Source organism: Stigmatopora nigra, chromosome 23 (assembly GCF_051989575.1).
Source record: "Stigmatopora nigra isolate UIUO_SnigA chromosome 23, RoL_Snig_1.1, whole genome shotgun sequence".
Lineage (NCBI taxonomy): Eukaryota > Metazoa > Chordata > Actinopteri > Syngnathiformes > Syngnathidae > Stigmatopora > Stigmatopora nigra.
In genome coordinates, this window is record NC_135530.1 from 3,629,668 (window position 1) to 3,650,857 (window position 21,190).

Consider the following 21,190-nt stretch of genomic DNA (forward strand, 5'->3'; position numbering starts at 1 on the left):
TGTAAAACAATAGTAACTACAGTGGTACCTTGACATACAAGCAATTCGAGATACAAGTCAAATTTCGGAAAATATTTATCTTGAGATAAGAGGCAAATTTTGATATACGAGCAGACAGCAGTCGCGAGATGCTGCTCATAAGAACATCGTGGCCAATGTCTTTCTGGTCCAAACTCCCTTGTGTAATGTCTCTGCGAGCACTGGGCGGAGCATTGCATTTTTTTCAGTGTTTTTTACCCGGTTAGTCAGTGCTAATGGCAGAGCTTGTTCGCTAATACGAGATGAGTATGTACTACTTCTTGTTGGCAAGTGGTCTTGCGTTGTCCTATTATGAAGACATTTGTGTGCATCATTTTAGGAATATTTTGAAGAGAATATAAAAATCAAACAAACCTTGATATTGACTGAAACTGAGGAGGCGGGGCCAATAGAGCCAACCCGGGAGAAGAAAGGTATCAACATTTAAAACTAAATTAGAATTAAGTTTAGTGTTAGGTTCGATTAAACTTACCTTTGAGTGTTTGCATCGTAATCCAAGTTCATTTGAATTTGTTATACGAGCGCGTTGCTATGCAAAAATAGTAAATTAATCCCATTTAAACGATGAATATACCTTGATTAAAGATCATAAATGTTGTTAGGGTTCTTAGTCTTACATTATGCTATATATTTCCTCACAATGAAGAACATTACAAAAGTTATTATAGTACATCTGCTTGCAACAATCTAAATACTTTGCTCCTTAGTTAGACCAAACAACACTTTTACGAACTAAAAGAAAACGCGTTGGGCCGCACTTGGCCCGCAGGCCTTGGCTTTGAAACGTGTTAAAGGTCCGCCTCAGTCCGAAAACATTTGGTAAAAGATCCCCGCCAAGGAGGAAAAAACACAATGACGATTCCCGAAGATGCTATCTCGACAGAGGAGTAATAAAGAGCGGCCCGAGACGAGGGTTATATTGGTCTAGCCGGACAGCCGTCACATGTCCAACCTTGACTGAAGTCCGGATTAGAAAGGCTGCCGAGCGAGACGGACGGACAGAAGCAGATAGCGCACGGACGGAGGAAATGATAGCGGAGGGGAGCCGGAGAGGGCGAATAAGGGAATGACGGCAAGGAAGATTGATGCTTCCTCCTGCCTGCCTGATTTTTTGCCCATCTCACCAGTCAAAGAAATGGGAGAGCGAGGGAGGGGGTGGGGGGGCCTCCATTGCTCAGAGGGACGATACAATCACACCGGGAAGAAACACAAGTAGGGAGATGGACTCTGATAATGGTGACCATTGGAAGATTAAATTGTGTGGGGGGAAATGTTGAACAAATAGAAATATGCTGGCGGGGGTATAGGGTAAAAAAACAAATAATAATAATAGACTTTTTGCACCGGTGGGTTGTAATATAACATAAACAAATTTAAATGAATATGGATTACGATGCAGACACTGAAAAAAGAAGTTAAATCGTAGATTTAATCCCATCAATTGTCAGGCTTTAACAAAACAAATGGCTGAGTGTTAAGATCTACCGTATACATGCATGTACATCTATGTGTAGGTATGTATATATATATATATGTGCTTATATATATATGTATGTATGTGTGTGTGTATATATATATATATATATATATATATATATATATATATATGTGTGTATATATATATATATATATATATATATATATATATATATATATATATATATATATATATATATGTATGTGTATATATATATATATATATATATATATATATATATATATATATATATATATATATATATATATATATATATATATATATATATATATATATATATATATGTATGTGTATATATATATATATATATATATATATATATATATATATATATATATATATATATATATATATATATATATATATATATATATATATATATATATATATATATATATATATATATATATATATATATATATATATATATATATATATATATAGATGTGTGTGTGTGTATATATGTGCTTATATATATGTATGTGTATATATATATATATATATATATATATATATATATGTGTGTGTGTATGTATGTATGTATATATAAATACTATATATATGTATGTGTATGTATATGTATGTATATATAAATAATATATGTAAATATGTATGTGTATATCTATGTATGTATATATATATATATATATATATACTATACATGTGTGTGTGTATATGCATGTCCTATTGTGAGGACAATTGTGTGCATCATTTTCAGAAAATTTTGAAGGGAATACAAAGTCAAACAACCCTCAATATTGACTAAAAGTCTGTGTGGAGGCGGGGCAAAAAAGCCAACACAGCCAGGAGAAGAGAGGTATAAAAATGTAATAGGAATATTTTGAAGGGAATACAAACTCAAACAACCCTCGATATTGACTCGATATTAAGTCAGTGTGTAGGCGGACCAAAAAGACTCAACCCGACTGGGAGAAGAAAGGTATCAAAATGTCAAACAAAATTCCAATTAAGTTTACTGTTAGGTTCGATTAAACTTATTTTTCAGTGTCTGCATCGTAATCCAAGTTCATTTAAATGTGTTTAAGTTATATTACGATTCACCGGTGCAAAAAGTCAAGAAGGTTAGTCAAAAAAAGTGGAGAAGCATTCCATTTTTTTGACAACAACTTGGTGAAGGGAAACAAGGTAATATCCAGAAAAAGCATGGGGATAGGAGAAAGGGAGTGACGTGTCCAAGCTATGTCCTTCCAGATAAGTGAGTTTTGGCTGGGCTTGGACCCCCCTCCTCCCCGCTGTAATAAGAGTTGACACCTATTTGTGACATATGACTGTATCTCTGATTGCCTGGGGCACGATAGCATCCCGACACACACGTGGAGGGATAGCGAAAGTGAGCGATGGAGAAATAGAGGGCGTTTATGGCTCAAATGCGTCGGTCACCGCGATATTTGCTATCGGGGGGATACGGCGCCCGTTTGTGTCTGCTGTCAGGTTTAATGGTGAGATGGGGGGGGGGGGAAGTGGGGGGTGCTGACAGAGAAAAATTGGAAGGCGTGCAGCTTATGTGGCGATGGCGTTAAGACGTGTCGCTTGGCACCGGGAAGTAGACGGATGAAATTATTGGAGACCCCGGGAGCATCAATTTATTTACATCCGTGTTGGGTGTTCGCCGGTGGACAGAGTAGACACCGGGGTGACTTTCTTCGACTGTGGGATGCTGAGGTTAAAGAAACAATCACATTGACTGGGTGCTAGTTTAGCTTGATTGTACTATTGTTGCAATATATTGAGTTTAATTTGTTCCGGGATTGAGCTGGTATGTTGATTTTTTCGTAACTCAAATGAATGTTTCCCATTGAAATGAACTAAAAACTAATTAATTTGTCCTAACCCTCTGAAAAAACAGCAAAGAGAGAGTTTTTGCAAGGCAATGTGCTTGTAAAATAACAAACAAATTTAAATGAACTTGGATTACGATGCAGACACACTCAAAAATAGGTTTAATTTAACCTTACACTAAACTTAATTCTAATTTTGTTTTACATTTTGATACCTTTCTTTTCTGGCTCTTATTGCCCCGCCTCCACGCTGATTTTCAGTCAATATCGAGGGTTGTTTGAGTTTGTATTCCCTTCAAAATATTCCAAAAAATATGCACACAAATGTCCTCACAGTAGGATAACACACAACCACTTGACAACGAGAATTAGTATATACTCCTCTCGTATTAGCAAAAAGCTCTACCATTCGCACTGACTAACAGGGAGAAAAAAACAATGAAAAAAATGCAATGCCCCGCCCAGTGCTCGCATTACACAAGGGAGTTGAGATCAGAAAGACAGTGTCCATAATTTTCTTATGAGCAGCATCTCGCATCCGCTGTCTGCTCATATATCAAAATTAGTCACGTATCTCAAGATAAAAAATTTGCCCAAAATTTTACTCATATGTCGGGCCACTCGTATGTCGAGGTACCACTGTATACGTATATATCAACACACCAGGGCCAAAATAAACTTTCCCAGGAGTATGCTATCACAATGACTTAAGGGAGTTAAGATATAAGTGCTTCCCTAAGTTTTTATAACTTAACAACTATTACAGCTTAACAACTATTACTTCTAGCTTTCAACACCCATAAGCATCCTCTGGGAAATTTGCCTTATGTCTGTTCTTAGGGTAGGAATTTACTCAATCAATTATGGTCCTAGAAAAATCTGGATTGCGCTCAGTGTGACTTATAGTCAATAAAATACTGTACTTTTTTAGCAATTCACAAGCAATTGTTTAAAAAAAACAACTCTCAATTCTTCCTCTGGCTGAAATGCACCCTCCCATCTAATTAGATTTCCGACTGTCTAAAAGAGTTCTAACCCAGGAGAAAAGTACACATCCTCGCCGTGTTTCACAGCCAAAAACAACATTTACGAGTGGCCAAAACGCGCTTTTGGTCGGCGTTAATAGCGAGGGAGAAGTTGCCTACCCGGCGGCGTCAAAAACCTTCCGTGGCGCTTTGAAAATTAAAGCTAGCGATAATAAATCTCCACACTGTCGAAATGGTAATGGTCCCCATGGAGATTCATCTAAGGACTCTCAATTAAGAGACATCGGCGACCCAGCGAGAGATTTTTTGCTCTAATGAAGTAGTTCCCATTATTGTCGTGGTGGTAAATTATTCAGTAAGATTCCTGACGGGAGGGTCGGTCGGGATGACGTGGAAAAAATAAAAATGAGAAGTCTTCTCATCATTTCTAATTCATCACCTTTCTCCCTATTATGCCCTCCAGATCACAGAGAATATTCACCTACCGTATTTTCACGACTATAAGGCGCACTACATTATAAGGCGCACCCTCAATTAATGACATTTTTCCCATATATAAGGCGCACTGTATTATAAGGCGCACTGTCTATTTTGGAGAAAATGTAAGACTTTTAAGTGCGCTTTATAGTCGTGAAAATATGGTAATTGCTATTGACTTCCAGGTATGAAGCACAGTCACCTCTAGAGCCAGCCATTGTTGATGTTTTGGATTTTTTTGTATAAAATCTTTCAGTGGGGGCGGAGCTATATGATGGAAGATTTTGTATACTAAAATGGCATCTGCATATTTAACAGTATTGTTTCAGTTCAGTTCGTTTGTGATTTTTTTAATATCCGAGAGTGGTAGTTTTTCGTTTTTGGTTTTCTGTTTTTTTCCATATATAAGGCGCACTAGATTATAAGGCGCACTGTCTATTTTGGAGAAAATTTAAGAGTTTTAAGTGCGCCTTATAGTTGTGAAAATACAGCACGTTTTTTTTTTGGGGGGGGGGGGGATTTTTTGTTTTTATTCTGCGTGGAGACTACTATTGATTGAAGTACTATTGTTTATTCAATAGATTTTTTTGCATTTATCAGTGTCAGTACAGATTTTGTTATTTTCCAGCCTTATTCTATGTCAAACTTGACTTTAGAAGCTAAATACCGTATTTTCCATATATATATAAGGTGCACCACATTATAAGGCGCATCGCATTATAGGGCGCACCCTCAATGAATGGCACATTTTATTTTTTCCACATATAAGGCGCACTGGATTATAAGGCGCCCTGTCTTTTTTGGGGAAAATTTAAGACTTTTAAGTGCGCCTTATAGTCGTGAAAATACGGTAATCAGATTTATGATTTATCCCATTTAAATTCAGTAGACTTTTTCAAATGTGGGATGGTTGGTGGCTGCTTAGAAGAAGAAGGGCCAGAGTGGGATAGACAAGAGAGAAGCAATTTATAATCTTGAACGGGGACAGAAAAAAAAAGACACCTAGTGAGGGTGACCTCTATTTGAATGAATAATGATTGGCTCTTTATAGATTCCAATCCGGCGCCATTTCTAACGAGCTACAGTGATTATTTGCTTGTGTCTAAGGGCAGATTTTCCCGCTCTGACTTATTACGGCTTGAAAATATGTATTTCGCAGCTGCCACACTATTACGGGGAAGGCTTTTTTTTCATTTACCATTTATAAGCATTCTATCAAAGTCCAGCAATTATGATATATACGTTTAGACAGCACTAGATGAAGGCCAGATCAGAAAATGATTGCCTTATTTTCCTCATGAATATAGAATTAGCGTGCCACTGTCTGGGTGTATAAAACGTTGAAGGAATATCAAATAATTAATTTTCGGCTCCTCCAAAATATCTCCTTTCGAGCGACTCGACTCGATGAGTACTCGCTCACCTTCGGTAGAAATGTGCTTTCGTTCACTTTGGAAAATTTCACTCATTAATCATTATTAGTTCGACCTGACCGCTGTGATTGATACGGCTTAATTAGCTATTAATTGTAGCTTTTGTAATTCATTACGTGCCCCCCCCCCCTGGCTGATTTTTTGCGAAAATCATTTCGCTCGTTAAGACACTTGAATGACATCGTGGGATTTACATATTTGGGAAAAATATACACACTAAGCGGGATAATATGATTATGTTTATGAGAACAAACGCAACGAAGTAGTAGTTTAATTGGGATGAAGTAAAAAAAATAAAATACAATTAAAAACTAACAAAGGTGGTTCCTGGCAGGGGATAAAGAATAAATGCAAAAAAAATTAAAATCTGTCTAATTTTAGTATTATTAAACACATTATAGTCATATTAAACCACTAGTTATTTATTACTTTGTTAATAGATAGCGAATTAGAACAAATAAGAATGTTTTTCCAATCCAATATCCTGTTTTATGTTTTTTCAGAGGGTTGGAACGAATTAATTAGTTTTTAGTTCATTTCAATGGGAAAAAATTGAGTTACGAGAAAATCGACATACGAGTTCAGTCCCGGAACGAATTAAGCTCGTATCTCGAGGTACCACTGTATTAAAAACTACATTTACCCACAATGCCCGCGAGTTGTTTTATCAAAATGCAAACATGACAAACCAATTTCACAGTTCCAAATTGGATTAGGCAAACATTCCCCCCCACCGAGTTCGAAAAGAGACACCGGCGAAGGCTAAAACGAATCGTCCGGGGCACTCGGAATCCTGCCGCGCTATGGTGGCCGCCTGTTGCGGAAACATGAGAAGCTCAAAGAATTGCAAGTGAAAAACACCCTTGCAACATCAACATCTAATCTACTCACACGGGCACCAAAAAATCATCTTGCAGTGAAATAAATGCATGACTTGTCGCACTGTTGGAAAGCTTTTGACACAAATACAGCCGCTTCTATTGCTCAAATGCATATTGAACCATACGTAGGGAGCCAGGATGTTCTCTGAGGGGGGGTTGAAAATAATACTGTATTTTCACGACTATAAGGCGCACCGCATTATAAGGCGCACCCTCAATGAATGACATTTTTTCCATATATAAGGCGCACTGTATTATAAGATGCACTGTATTATAAGGCGCACTGTATTATAAGGCGCACTGTATTATAAGGTGCACTGTATTATAAGGAGCACTGTTTTATAAGGCGCACTGTATTATAAGGCGCACTGTATTATAAGGCGCACTGTCTATTTTGGAGAAAATTTAAGACTTAAGTGTGCTTTATAGTCGTGAAAATACGGTAATTGCTATTGACTTCCAGGTATGAAGCACAGTCACCTCTAGAGCCAGCCATTGTTGATGTTTTGGATTTTTTTGTATAAAATCTTGCAGTGGGGGAGGAGCTATATGATGGAAGATTTTGTAAACTAAGATGGCTGATCTGCATATTTAACAGTAATGTTTCAGTTCAGGCGTTTGTTTTTTTTTAATATCCGACAGTGGTAGTTTTTCGTTTTTGGTTTTCTGTTTTTTTCCATATATAAGGCGCACTTGTATTATAAGGCGCACTGTCTATTTTGGAGAAAATGTAAGACTTTTAAGTGCGCCTTATAGTCGTGAAAATACGGTAGAAAGAAAAAACTAAAGACAAGAAAATGGAAATGTGGCAATAAACTCAACAAAAGATGTTGACCCGATACTATAGTACGTCTAATGAAATGTCAAGGGGGAAGATGGGCGAAATTACGAGCTTTGCTTTGGGGAACATGACTGTCTGATTTAATGGCAAGTCCATTCAACAGCTGTCACAACAGTTTACTCTAGAAATGATGACCTAATGGCAGCGGCGCTTGAGGAAAAGGCAAAATACTGCAAGAAAATCATAAGAGCGCTACAAAATGACGAGCGCAGTATTTGCCAAGACAGCTTGAAATAATGAAATGGAATGACAAGATGGTGCATGATGGCAATGTATTTAAATGAATGACACTGTGTTAGCTTGACGAATGCAATAACCATGTTATTGGTGGAGAACACTATCACTACTTTTGTTACTACTGTTATCGCAGTATAGTTTGGGGAATTGTGGGAATTGTGGAGAGAAAAAAATAGTAAATAAATAAATCTTACCGTTCTGGAGGTTTCACTTCAAGGTTTGCCATCTTAAATGTGTTGGCTTGTCTTCTTTTAAGCAGATTCCTTTAAGAAATGAATCAAACGCACAATTTCAAGGCCAGGTAGGATATAAAGAAACGAATACAGTGGTGCCTCGAGATATGAGCTTAATTCGTTCCGGGACTGAGCTCGTATGTCGATTTTATCGTAGCTCAAATGAACGTTTCCCATTGAAATGAAGTAAAAACTAATTAATTTGTTCCAACTCTCTGAAAAAACACCAAAAACAGGATATTGGATTAGAAATAAATTTTGATTTATTCCAAAAACAGGATATTATAATTGTTCTAAAAAAATAAGATCTTTGATTTGTTCTAATTGGCCATCTATTAACAAAGTATCAAATAAGTAGTGGTTTAATAGTATACTAAAAAGTGTTTAATAGAACTAAAAGTATACAGATTTTGCGGAGGTTTGAAAGTTCGTAAATCAAAGTCTCGTATCTCAAGATAAATATTTGCCCGAAATTTAACTCGTATCTCAAATTATTCGCATGTAGGGCCAATTTTATGTCAAGGTACCACTGTAGTTAAAAAAAATCTATTCATAGAAAGTTGTACTCACATTGTTGAAACAAAAATCATCACGTTTTATATCAATCAATTAAATTAGGATTCTATACAAGTGTCATATATGACCAAATGCCATTAAGAAAATGGATTAAAGCTCCCGACTAAAACCAAATCGACAATAAAATGTTCCACAGTACTTTAATAGCAACTCCGTTTGCATGTTCTCTTTCAATTTTCTGATAAGTTAGTACAAATTTGCACTGCGCAAGAATGGAAAGCCAATAACGCCATAAGTCTCCGTTATGATAAAGCAAAAGCAATGTACTTTAGCGAAAAGCAAAGAACTTCAATGTGACAATGACAAATACCCCAAAAAAATTGTCTTAACATCCAGAGAGGAATTTCATTGTGTACATAAATGCTTTTAAAATGAACACCTGGTATAATTGTAATAACCATGTGTCTAAAATGAGTATGTTTGCATTTTTTTTTTGCAATATGGCAAGATTCTACGGATTCCTTTTCTAGGAAACTAGCGAGAGGCCCTTTAAAAGAACAGGAAGTGCACTTCCAGTTTGCTGCCTTCACCCGATGAGCAAACGAATGCACAATGTGACCAATCTGATTCTGAATATGTTGGTGAGATGGAATAGTCAATGCTCACCTAAAAAAAAAGGTTATTGTGACCCCAAAACAAAAGCCAAGTTGGGTTCTTGTTAATCTTTTGGGCGACCTGTAGAATTGGACACTTCCGATCGATTTGGGATGGATAGTAATTGATTGGTAATTAATTTGGCGTCGGATTTTAGCACACTGCCTATCATACAGTGGTACCTTGACATAATGCACCCTGACATACAAGCAATTCGAGATAAGAGACAAATTTCGAGCAAATAAATATCTCGAGATACAAGAGAAATTTTAAGACGTGAGGGGTTGTTTATTATTTTAGTGTACTGTCTTTTTTGCTGCATCTTTTTAGTGTATAACAGATATCTACGAGCACTGGGCCGAGCGTTGCATTTTTTGTGTTTTTTTCCTCATTAGTCGTTGGCAAGTGGTCGTGCGTTATCCTTTTGTGAGGACAGTTCTGTGCATCATTTTCGGAATACTTTGAAGGGAGTACAAAAGCAAACAGCCCATCGATAGTGTAAGTCAAATTGGAAGCCGGGAAAATAGTGGCAACCCGGGAGAAGAAAGGTATCAAACTTTAATACAAAGTTGGAATTAAGTTTAGTGTAAGGTTAGATTAAACTTATTTTTGAGTGTCTGCATCGTATCCAAGTTCATTTCAATTTGTTTATGCAATATTACGAGTGTGTTGCCGTGCAAAGAGTATAATTTTAGTACTATTAAACACATTTTAGTAACATTAAACCACTAGTTATGTGTTACTTTGCACATTTTTGATGTTTTTTCAGAGGGTTGGAACTAATTAACTTGTTTTTAGTTCATTTCAATGGGAAACATTCGTTTAAGTCACAAGAAAATTGACATAGGAGCTCAGTCCCGGAACGAATTAAGCTCGTATCTCGAGGTACCACTGTACTGGGCACTACCTACCACAATTAAACCTAAAAGGGCTCTGGCTTTGAAAAACGAAATACATCGGATTCAACCAAACACAAACAAACCTTCCTCCTCCCCGCTTTTCGTCCAATCCCAACACACAATCTGGTATTTCTATCTTTTGTATTCCACTCACGGGCCCTCGCATTCTCGTGCCTGCCTCCATCTGTTGTTCCTTACTCCGTAGTAGTGTGGTAATTTTGCTCCACACAAGTAGGCCTAGTGTGACTGGTATAATGAATTGTACTTAATTGCCGAATGGGACCCACGGCTTTAAATATAATTCTCAGGACACTTAACCGAGGTCACCGGGAATGATAAACACACCTTAATAAATGGTCTGGAGCTGCGAGCAAAGCGGGAAACCATTTCTCTACATAGAGCCTAATGCGGCAAAAGCAAGGAATCTAATGAAAATGATCAGGGTAGTTATTAGTGCCATTACAATGTCTTTTTTTAAGCCATTTCAACGCAGATGAATTATGAAGAGATATGAGCGTATCATAGTAGCTAATTGTTACTGGCAATCTTGTTTTGAATATAATCAAATCATTTAATGGATCATATAAATTGCATGTTTTTCCTTCACAGTTTAGCCGAGAGTAAAAGTTATACACGGGTGCGACTTATATAACGGTAAAATGGAGAATCTGGCATTCTGAAAAGGAAAACGGAGTAGATATTAACGACCAGAGGCATTCTTGGCTTCCGATTAAGAAACCAAGAAACTTTTGTGCTATTAATGTACAGTGGTACCTCGAGATACAAGCTTGTATGTCGGTTTTCTCGTAACTCAAACGAATGCTTCCCATAGAAATGAACTAAAATCAAATTAATTTGTTCCAACTCTGGAAAAAACACCAAAAACAGGATATTGGATTGGAAAAATTTTTTGATTTGTTCTAATTTGTCATCTATTAACAATGTAACAAATAACTAGTGGTTTAAAAGTATACTAAAATGTATTTAATAGAACTAAAAATAGATGGATTTCGCGAAGGGTAGAGAGATGGGTGGAGACTTTTTGCATGGCAATGTGCTCGTAACATAAACAAATTGAAATGAACTTGGATTACAATGCAGACACACTCAAAAATAAATGTAATCTAACCTTACACTAAACTCAATTCTAATTTTAGTTTAACATTTTGATACCTTTCTTCTCCCGGGTTGGCTCTTTTTGCCCCGCCTCCACCTTGACTTTCAGATGGAACCTATCAAGGGTTGTTTGAGTTTGTATTCCCTTCAAAATATCCCCAAAATGATGCACACAAATGTCCTCACAATAGAATAACGCACGGCCACTTGCCAATGAGAAGTAGTATATACTACTCTCGTATTAGCAATGGCCTCGCCATTCGCACTGACTAACAGGGAAGAAAAAAACACTGAAAATGTACTTTACTACAGTGTATTTTTCCCTATGTTGATTTCTAACAGCAGTTAACCTGCGAATGGTACTTTCTCCAGGCTGGAGTTGTAATCGTCCTGACTGATTCTGACAACTCCGGTATGAACTAACTACTGCACGTTTTCTCAACACTTTTCCCCCCTCTATCTTAATACGAAAATACAAAAATACGATGTATGCAAGTAAAACAGGGCGACGATCCGTACATCCGAAATGACAGGAATCCAAATGCCATCTACTTCCAGCTCTGTAAACATTAGCATTTGTTCTCCACGGCTGTTACGGCAAATGGCGCTCCCGCGGATAAACACCATTAGCGGCGCTCCATTCCCTGGGGTATTACCTCGAGGAGCCCAAGCAAAGGAAATCCTCGCGTGTACCCGAGGACGTGTATATGTACAGTGCGTTATTAATCACAGGAAGATCATTTGCTCCTAAGAGCCACCCGAGAGCTTAATTTTATTTGTTGGCATCGATTTAGCGGCCATTTCAGAAAGCGTAAGCTCGATACGAAGTATTGATTGGTGACTTAATGACCTTGTACGCACTGTGACCGAAAGACGCAAAGAAGACAATGTGGGTCAAATGGTTGAGAAAAACAAGGAATGGAACAACGTAATTAATTTTTCTGTTGTTGGAATCGTACGTTATTGGAAAAAAAACGTAAAAAAAATACTCGTACCCCTTGTTTACTGGTTGTTTGGGTATTTTGTGTATATTACGTGAAAGTCTCATTGGATATAGATTTCTAAATGTTTTTGCAAATGTTTTTCTTTTGGGAGAAAAACGTTTTTCTACCGCAATCATAATAGTTCAATGTGTCAGACGAAAAGAAATTAAATGGGTTTTTTTGCCACTGACAAAAGCGTAGTAGTCCATTTACCAAACTCATTTTTGTACTGTCCTAAAATCTATTTGAAGCAAAGACATTTTTCAAAACATGGTTCCTGCATGTACTGTTTTTTTTCTTTCCGTTAGTCAGTACGAATGGCGTATATACTACTTGTCTTTGGCAAGTGGTTGTGCGTTATCCTATTGTGAGGACATTTGTGTACATCATTTTATGAATATTTTGAAGGGAATACAAACTCAAACAACCCTCGATATTGACTGAAAATCAGTGTGGAGGCGGGGCAAATAGAGTCAACCTGGGAGAAGAAAGGTATCAAAATGTCAAACCAAATCTAATTAACTTTAGTGTTAGGTTAGATTAAACTTATTTTTGACTGTGTCTGCATCGTAATCCAAGTTCATTTCAATGTGTTTATGTTATGTTACGAGCCTGTTGCCATGCAAAAAGTCTCTCTAATTGTAGTTCTATTAAAAGCATTTTAGTATACCATTACAGCACTAGTTATGTGTTACTTTGTTAATAGATGGCAAATTAAAACAAATAAAACATTTTTTTCCAATCCAATATCCTGTTTTTGGTGTTTTTTCAGTTGATTGCAACAATTTAATTTGTTTTTAGTTCATTTCAATGGGAAACATTCATTTAAGTTACGATAAAATCGACATACGATCTCAGTCCCGGAACCAATTAAGCTCATATTTCGAGGTACCACTGTACATGGTTCCTGCATATATCACATGTATTTTCAAAGAACAAGAAAACACCATATCATTGACAATCCCGCCACAGAATATCGAGAACAGCACACATACATGGCCAAGCTTACGTACGTGTTAAATAAGGGAATGATGGATATATCTGGTTACCCGCCTTGGCTTATCAGGAAAAAGGGCCAGTATGGGTTTCATCAGGAGCTTGATCAAGTTAGAGATACAAGTAAGCCAGGTAAGCTTCCCAAGAAGGCAACAGCTGCAGAAAAAGAGATTGGCTTGTCCAGCCGCTGAAATAAATGGTGGCACTAAGGCTGAGATAGTCAAAGAAAGGAAAGAGGAGACTGCTTTTATGTGGGTGCCTGTTTGATAAGGCCCTCGTGGGGCGATTATATAAAGCTGAAGGGGAGCTTAATGCACTTGTAACTGATGGAAAAGATCAAACTTTCTCTCAAGTTGCGTGCATGGAAATTCTAAAGTGTCGAGTGGAGCTTCATTTTGATGTAATTGACTTAACCTAACGTATTTTTACGACTATAAGACGCACCGCATTATAAGGCGCACCCTCAATGAATGACATTTTTTTCCATATATAAGGCGCACTGTATTATAAGGCGCACTGTCTATTTTGTAGAAAATTTCAGACTGAAGTGCGCCTTATAGTTGTGAAAATACGGTAATTGCTATTGACTTCCAGGTATGAAGCACTCACTACTTTACAGTCACCTCTAGAGCCAGCCATTGTTGATGTTTTGGATTTTTTTGTATAAAATCTTGCAGTGGGGGAGGAGCTATATGATGGAAGATTTTGTAAACTAAGATGGCATCTGCATATTTAACAGTATTGTTTCAGTTCAAGCGTTTGTGTTTTTTTAATATCCGACAGTGGTAGTTTTTCGTTTTTGGTTTTCTGTTTCTTCCATATATAAGGCGCACTGGATTATAAGGCGCACTGTCTATTTTTGGAGAAAATGTAAGTCTTTTAAGTGCGCCTTTTAGTCGTGAAAATACGGTATGTTATATTTTGATTGCAACGGTTTAACCATTAACAGTGTCAAGTAAGATTTGGTATGAATTTAAAAATATATTTGAAGCTAGTACATCAAATAGCAAAAAAGGAAGCAACTAGCTCCATTTTGCACCGTCAGCTAGCGGCGGCGTACTGGATTTATGATCTTGCAAGTTCATTTTACTTTCCTTCATCCCCTGAGTGTTTGAACCCCCATGGCGATGGCAGAATTGGGGAAGCGAATCCGGTGATTTACGACAGACCTTTACGTAGCTCTTGACCAGGTGCGAAAGCAAGTTTTCCGGGTCCCCGTGCGAATTTGTAAATGTTTAGCACAATGCATTATGGGTTTTTTTTAACATAGGTAACTTTGCATGGGGAGCAATGGGAGGGGTGGGGCTTTTGCTAGTGGTATCGAAGAAGAAGGCCTTCTAGTACCGTATTTTCACGACTATAAGGCGCACTTGAAAGTCTTACATTTTCTCCAAAATAGACAGTGCGCCTTATAATCCAGTGCGCCTTATATATGGAAAAAACAGAAAACCAAAAACGAAAAACTACCACTGTCGCATATTAAAAAAAACACAAACGCCTGAACTAAAACAATACTGTTAAATATGCAGATGCCATCTTAGTTTACAACATCTTCAATCATATAGCTCCTCCCCCACTGCAAGATTTTATACAAAAAAAAATCCAAAACATCAACAATGGCTGGCTCTAGAGCTGACTGTAAAGTAGTGAGTGCTTCATACCTGGAAGTCAATAGCAATTACCGTATTTTCACCACTATAAGGCGCACTTAAAAGTCTTAAATTTTCTCCAAAATAGACAGTGCGCCTTATAATACAGTGTGCCTTATATATGGAAAAAATGTCATTCATTGAGGGTGCGCCTTATAGTCGTGAAAATACGGTAGTTGTTGAGTTTTTCCTGTATTGAGATGATTGTTCTACAAGTGGAAAAGTGTCAATAAAAGAGACGAGGCAACAAGTTCATTCACCGAGACTGTGGCGGGTCTCACTGTGCCTTACACAACATTTCATCTTGTCACTAGGATAGAGAGGCCAAGCCATGGGAATTGTAAAGAGCTGGAGAGTGGAAGACAGGGGTGGTGTGGGGGGGTGCTTCATAGACTCACGGTGGCCATCACTGTCATTCATGCCTGACAGTTCATCCAATTCTGCTGACATGTAGAGAGAGAGATCCCTGGCGTATGGATTGAGACTCTGGATTTTTTCGTCTGCTCTGAGTTTGGAAATGTACAACTTCCCCACATTTTCATGCGGAATTGTTGCCTTTTGACAAATTCACTGGTCGAGATACGAGCTGAATTTGTTCCGGGACTGAGGTTGTATGTCGATTTTCTTGTAACCCAAACAAATGTTTCCCATAGAAATGAACTAAAAACAAATTAATTTGTTGCAACTCTCTGAAAAAATACCAAAAACAAGATATTGGATTGGTAAAGTTTTTTGATTTATTCTTATTCGCCATCTATTAACAAAGTGAGACATAACTAGTGGTTTAATATTACTAAAATGTGTTTAATAGAACTAAAATTTGACGGATTTTGCGGAGGGTTTTACACGGCTCATAACATAACATAAACAAATTTAAATGAACTTGGATTACGATGCAGACACTCAAAAAAAAAGTTTAATCGAACCTAACACGAAATTAAATTCTAATTTTGTTTGACATTTTGATACCTTTCTTCTCCCGGATTGGCCCTTTTTGCTACGCCTCCACCGAAATTTCACTCATATCTCAAATAACCACTTGTATGTCGAGGTACCACTGTATTCTTAGATTCTGAATATTTTCTGAAGAACGGCAACTTCGATTTCTTTCTGATGGACTACAAGGCACTTTCAGACATAAATGGACAAGTTTTGCCATCAAATATCTATCAAAAATATAAATGACTCAAAATGACATAGTAACTTTTACAACAAAGCTACCTCTCCAAGTCTACAAGTTTATTTCATTTTGCCCACAACAAAACAATTCTTTTTCACCACTAAACTTTATCTTTACTACACTTCTAAAACGACTCTTTCTCCCCCCAAAAAAGTCCTTTTTTTTACAACTTGAAGCTACAAAGCACAGCCATTTTCAATTCCTACACTACTGAAAATAAAGTACGGTATTTTCAAATGGGCGGAGGGAGCGTGTCACTTTCACAAATTGCAGTAATTTGGAGGCTACGATGCCTGTGATGTCGTCTTCTATTTTCTTCAAAGAGTCAATTTACTAAATCTTTAGACACTTGTTGTAGTTGGAGTACTTTTTTTGGGAGAGAGTGCTTCAGCCATTCTCCTTTTCTAATGAAAATAACTTCACATGGACTACAAATGCTCGCTCACATCTTCTGTAACGTAACGTACATTGCATGTTGAGTTTTTTTGGAAGGGCAAAGTGCGCTCTGGCTTGACCGAGTTGTGCCATTTTGGCTTCCGGGCTGCTCTTCACTGTAATTGCTTTTGTTCTTTTCTTATCAGCCTGATAGCTTTCCTGTCACTTTGCTATTAGCACATGGGCAAGCTACGTCGGTAGGTTCCGCTTGCTCGATCAAAACGCACTTGGGTACTTCCAGTCAAATTTTAGACCCTTTTTTTGGAAAAAAAATGTTGGGAAAAAATTGGAGTCTTCCCATCTTTCCAGAATGACAGTATTTATTCGAGTATAATGTGCATCCGTGTATAACGCGCACCCATAATTTGTGAGTAAAAACTTTTTGCACGGTAACGCGCTGGTAACATAACATAAACAAATTTAAATGAATTGGATTACAATGCAGACATATTCGAAAATAAGTTTAATCGAACCTAACACTAACCTTAATTCTAATTTTGTTTGACATTTTTTATACCTTTCTTTTTGGCTCTATTTGCCCCGCCTCCACTCTGACTTTCAGTCAATATCGAGGGTTGTTTAAGTTTGTATTCCCTTCAAAATATTCAGAAAATGATGCACACAAATGTCCTCACAATAGGATAATGCAAGACCACTTGCCAACGAAAAGTATATAGATATTTAATCTAACGTTACACTAAACTTAATTCTAATTTTGTTTGACATTTTAATACCTTTTTTCTCCCAGATTGGCTCTATTGCCCCCACCTCCACAATTTCAGTCAATATCAAGGGTTATTTGCTTTTGTATTCCCTTCAAAATATTCCCAAAATGATGCACACAAATGTCCTCACAATAGGATAGCGCACGGCCACTTGCCAACGAGAAGTAATAATAATAATAATAATCGGACATAGGCCCTGTCATCATCAACAACAATGCGCATGACAAAATTGGTAGTGCTTCTCCATGAGGGGCGTTTACTCGACATAAAAACTAAATAAGTGATAGTTATGGACTACATAATTTGGCATTCTGCTGTTATGGATACCTCGCATCACCCCCTCTCTCACTGTCTTTCACTTACCTTCAGTCAGCCAATAGGAGGCAGACTACATAAACCTCTCGTATTAGCAAACAAGCTCCGCCATTCGCACTGACTAATGGTACAAAGTTCTACTCGAATAAATATGGTATGTGCCTTTCAGCCACATGCGGCCCCCGGCAAGCACCGAGCGGTCATGTTGTCAAATTTCTTGCCCCTATTTTCCAATTAACTCACCATCGATCAGCTTTCCAGTCCATGATGGCGTGTGCTTCTCGTCGAGGCTTCCTGTCCAAGTTCTCTCAAGATTTTGTCAGGCTTGAAATCTGAAATGAGAGGAGTTGCTATTTAATCTGTTTTTTGATTAGAAAACATTGCTTAGCTTTTTTACCTGAAGGACATACACCAAGAAAGTAATTATGTTGAAAACGTGAAAGGGTTTGATATAAATTAATTATACAGTACACGGCAGTTCATGAGTGTATTTTCCCAAAGCAATCCAGAACAGACTTTTGTCGCTAACAAGAATAGAAAACAAAAAGAAAGTCCTACAGTTCCTTAACTTCTTGTCTTAAGCAAGGTGAACTTTTGCTCTACAGTGGTACCTCGAGATACGAGCTTAGTGCGTTCGTATGTCGATTTTCTCATAACTCAAATGGACGTTTCTCATAGAAATGAACTAAAAACTAATTAATTCGTTCCAACCCTCTGAAAAAACACCCCAAAACTGGATATTGAATTGGAAAAAAATGTTTGATTTGTTCTAATTCACCATCTATTAACAAAGTAACACATAACTAGTGGTTTAATATTACTAAAATGTGTTTAAAAGTACTAAAATTGTGACGGACAAAGGCTTTTTGCATGGCAACACGCTCGTAACAAAACAAACAAATTTAAATGAACTTGGATTACGATGCAGACACTCAAAAATAAATTTAATCTAACCTTACACTAAACTTATTTCTAATTTAGTTTAACATTTTGATACCTTTCTTCTCCCGGGTTGCCTCTATTAGCCCCGCCTCCACTCTTTTACACATGAAGCTTTATAGTGAGCCTAAAGGCAACCATCACATTTTAGGTGTTCAATAGTCTTCCCTAATGAGGGCAGCACAGGAGGTTTTAAGTCCGATTTATTCATTAAATGGACTAGAAATCTTCTCTGTACAAGCAAACATACATTTAAATGTGGAAAATGAAAGACAACAAACAATGCAGCAGGCCATTGAATCAATAGACTGCACCATTAGATTGTAATGCATACAAACCAAAATGGCCTCAAACCCAATTCTTATGTCCACTGATACTAACATAGGGCAACATTTTTTTGAGCAATTTCCATTCCATTCTGAGTTTTGAAAGAGATCTAAACCGAAGTCAAACACATGCGTCAGCTATGGCGATTGAGCATCTTTTACCAGAGTTCAGCAAAAGTCGCCATCGATTGGTAGACTGATTGTCCAAACCGCTAGTGCCGTGACCACCCGCCACTCCGGCCAGCCTCCCCTTCCGCCATTAAGCCCATCCGTGCCCTCATCGATCAGCCGCAGTCTGGCTCTCACACACACGGATCGCTCAGCTTGACGTCACTTGTGAGCGAGTGAATTGATTAAACTATGATCAAACGGGAAATGCCAGGCGGAGAAAGGATATCAAGACAATAAATGAAGATAACACAGTCGGTTATAGGATCCAACTAATAAATGTCTGAAGTTGTTTTCAATGCCTGGCTTTGCAAAATAGCAGCATTTTAGATCAAATATCTAGATTTATTCTTTTTTTTTTTTAATTGGATTAAAAGAACTGGATCAAATGCCCTACATAGTCCATTTTTTTAGATCTAAAGCAGAGGTGGGCAAAATTTTTGGGCCTGGGGGGGCTATATTGACTTTATAAATTTGACAGATGGGCTGGGTCAGCACAAGATATGATACAAATAAAAAAGTGCATCCGTTAACAGTACATATGAAACATAAATAGAAAAAAGGAGTAAAGTTAACATAATTCAATAATAAAAATTTAAATCAATAATAATAACATAATTAACATACTCATCACACATCATTAAAGTAAAAAGTACAAAGTAAAGTAAAAAGTAAAATTTCTTTCCCGGTCCTGGATTTTTTTTTTTTTTTGCCAATTCCTTGTTATTTAAAAAAAAAAAAGCTTGGAAGGATTAGCCCCTTAGCTTGCATGCCATTATCATTAATCAGTGTGTTATTGACTGTTCTGTCCTTTCTTGTTTCAAGTTCAGGCTTTCCTTAATCCACACATTCTGCCCAGAAGACAAACACTCCACTCTGTCAAGCTCAACCAACAGCTAGCTCTCGAACTGCGCCCACCCTGGCGGGCTTCGATCGATCGATGGACGGCGAGGCTACCGCTCCACCAGCTGGACAAATATCAGTACCGTATTTTCACGACTATAAGGCGCACGACATTATAAGGCGCACCCTCAATGAATGACATTTTTTCCTTATATAAGGCGCACTGTACTGTATTATAAGGCGCACTGTCTATTTTGGAGAAAATGTAAGACTTTTAAGTGCGCCTTATAGTGGTGAAAATACGGTAATTGCTATTGACTTCCAGGTATGAAGCACTCACTACTTTACAGTCACCTCTAGAGCCAGCCATTTTTGATGTTTTAGATTTTTTTTGTATAAAATCTTGCAGTGGGGGAGGAGCTATATGATGGAAGATGTTGTAAACTAAGATGGCATCTGCATATTTAACAGTATTGTTTCAGTTCAGGCGTTTGTGTTTTTTTAATATCCGACAGTGGTAGTTTTTCGTTTTTGGTTTTCTGTTTTTCTGTTTTTTCCATATATAAGGCGCACAGTATTATAAGGCGCACTGTCTATTTTGGAGAAAATTTAAGACTTTGAAGTGCGCCTTATAGTCGTGAAAATACGGTACATGGACTGTACAGTACATCATAAAACCCCTGCAAAGACGAGACAAAAATGACACTCCCCTTGAGACAAAGTACTTTTTCAGGGTAGTGAGTTGTCGGAAGTTGCTCTGCGGTCCAACCTTTAAAATCCAACCCTCAAAAGACTAACAATAACAACAGCAAAAATATGTAAAAGACAAAAGTCAAGGGAATGCCGAGGCATTTTACGAGGCTTCTCTCTGGTGGGAATTGGTGTAGCTGGGCTTGTTTGCGCTAAAGCACAAATCATGCTGTCAGTTTCAGTGTGCCTGTCAGAGCGCCGCCACGTCAAGACGCCGGCGCGTACTGACATCACATGAGTCAGTAGGGATGGCGGGCGGCTAGCCTTAAGCT

General features: G+C 37.5%; 1 long non-coding RNA gene across 1 annotated transcript in view; it reads right to left on the bottom strand.

The window, feature by feature from the left end:
* Nucleotides 1-21,190, bottom strand: part of LOC144181378 (uncharacterized) — a 100,112-nt gene that overhangs the window by 66,060 nt on the left and 12,862 nt on the right. Inside the window, exons 2-3 of the long non-coding RNA XR_013324667.1 lie at nucleotides 18,136-18,224; nucleotides 8,386-8,454 (exon numbers count right to left, since the gene is read on the bottom strand). This is a non-coding gene — a long non-coding RNA (uncharacterized LOC144181378). The remainder of the gene's footprint in view (nucleotides 1-8,385; nucleotides 8,455-18,135; nucleotides 18,225-21,190) is intronic.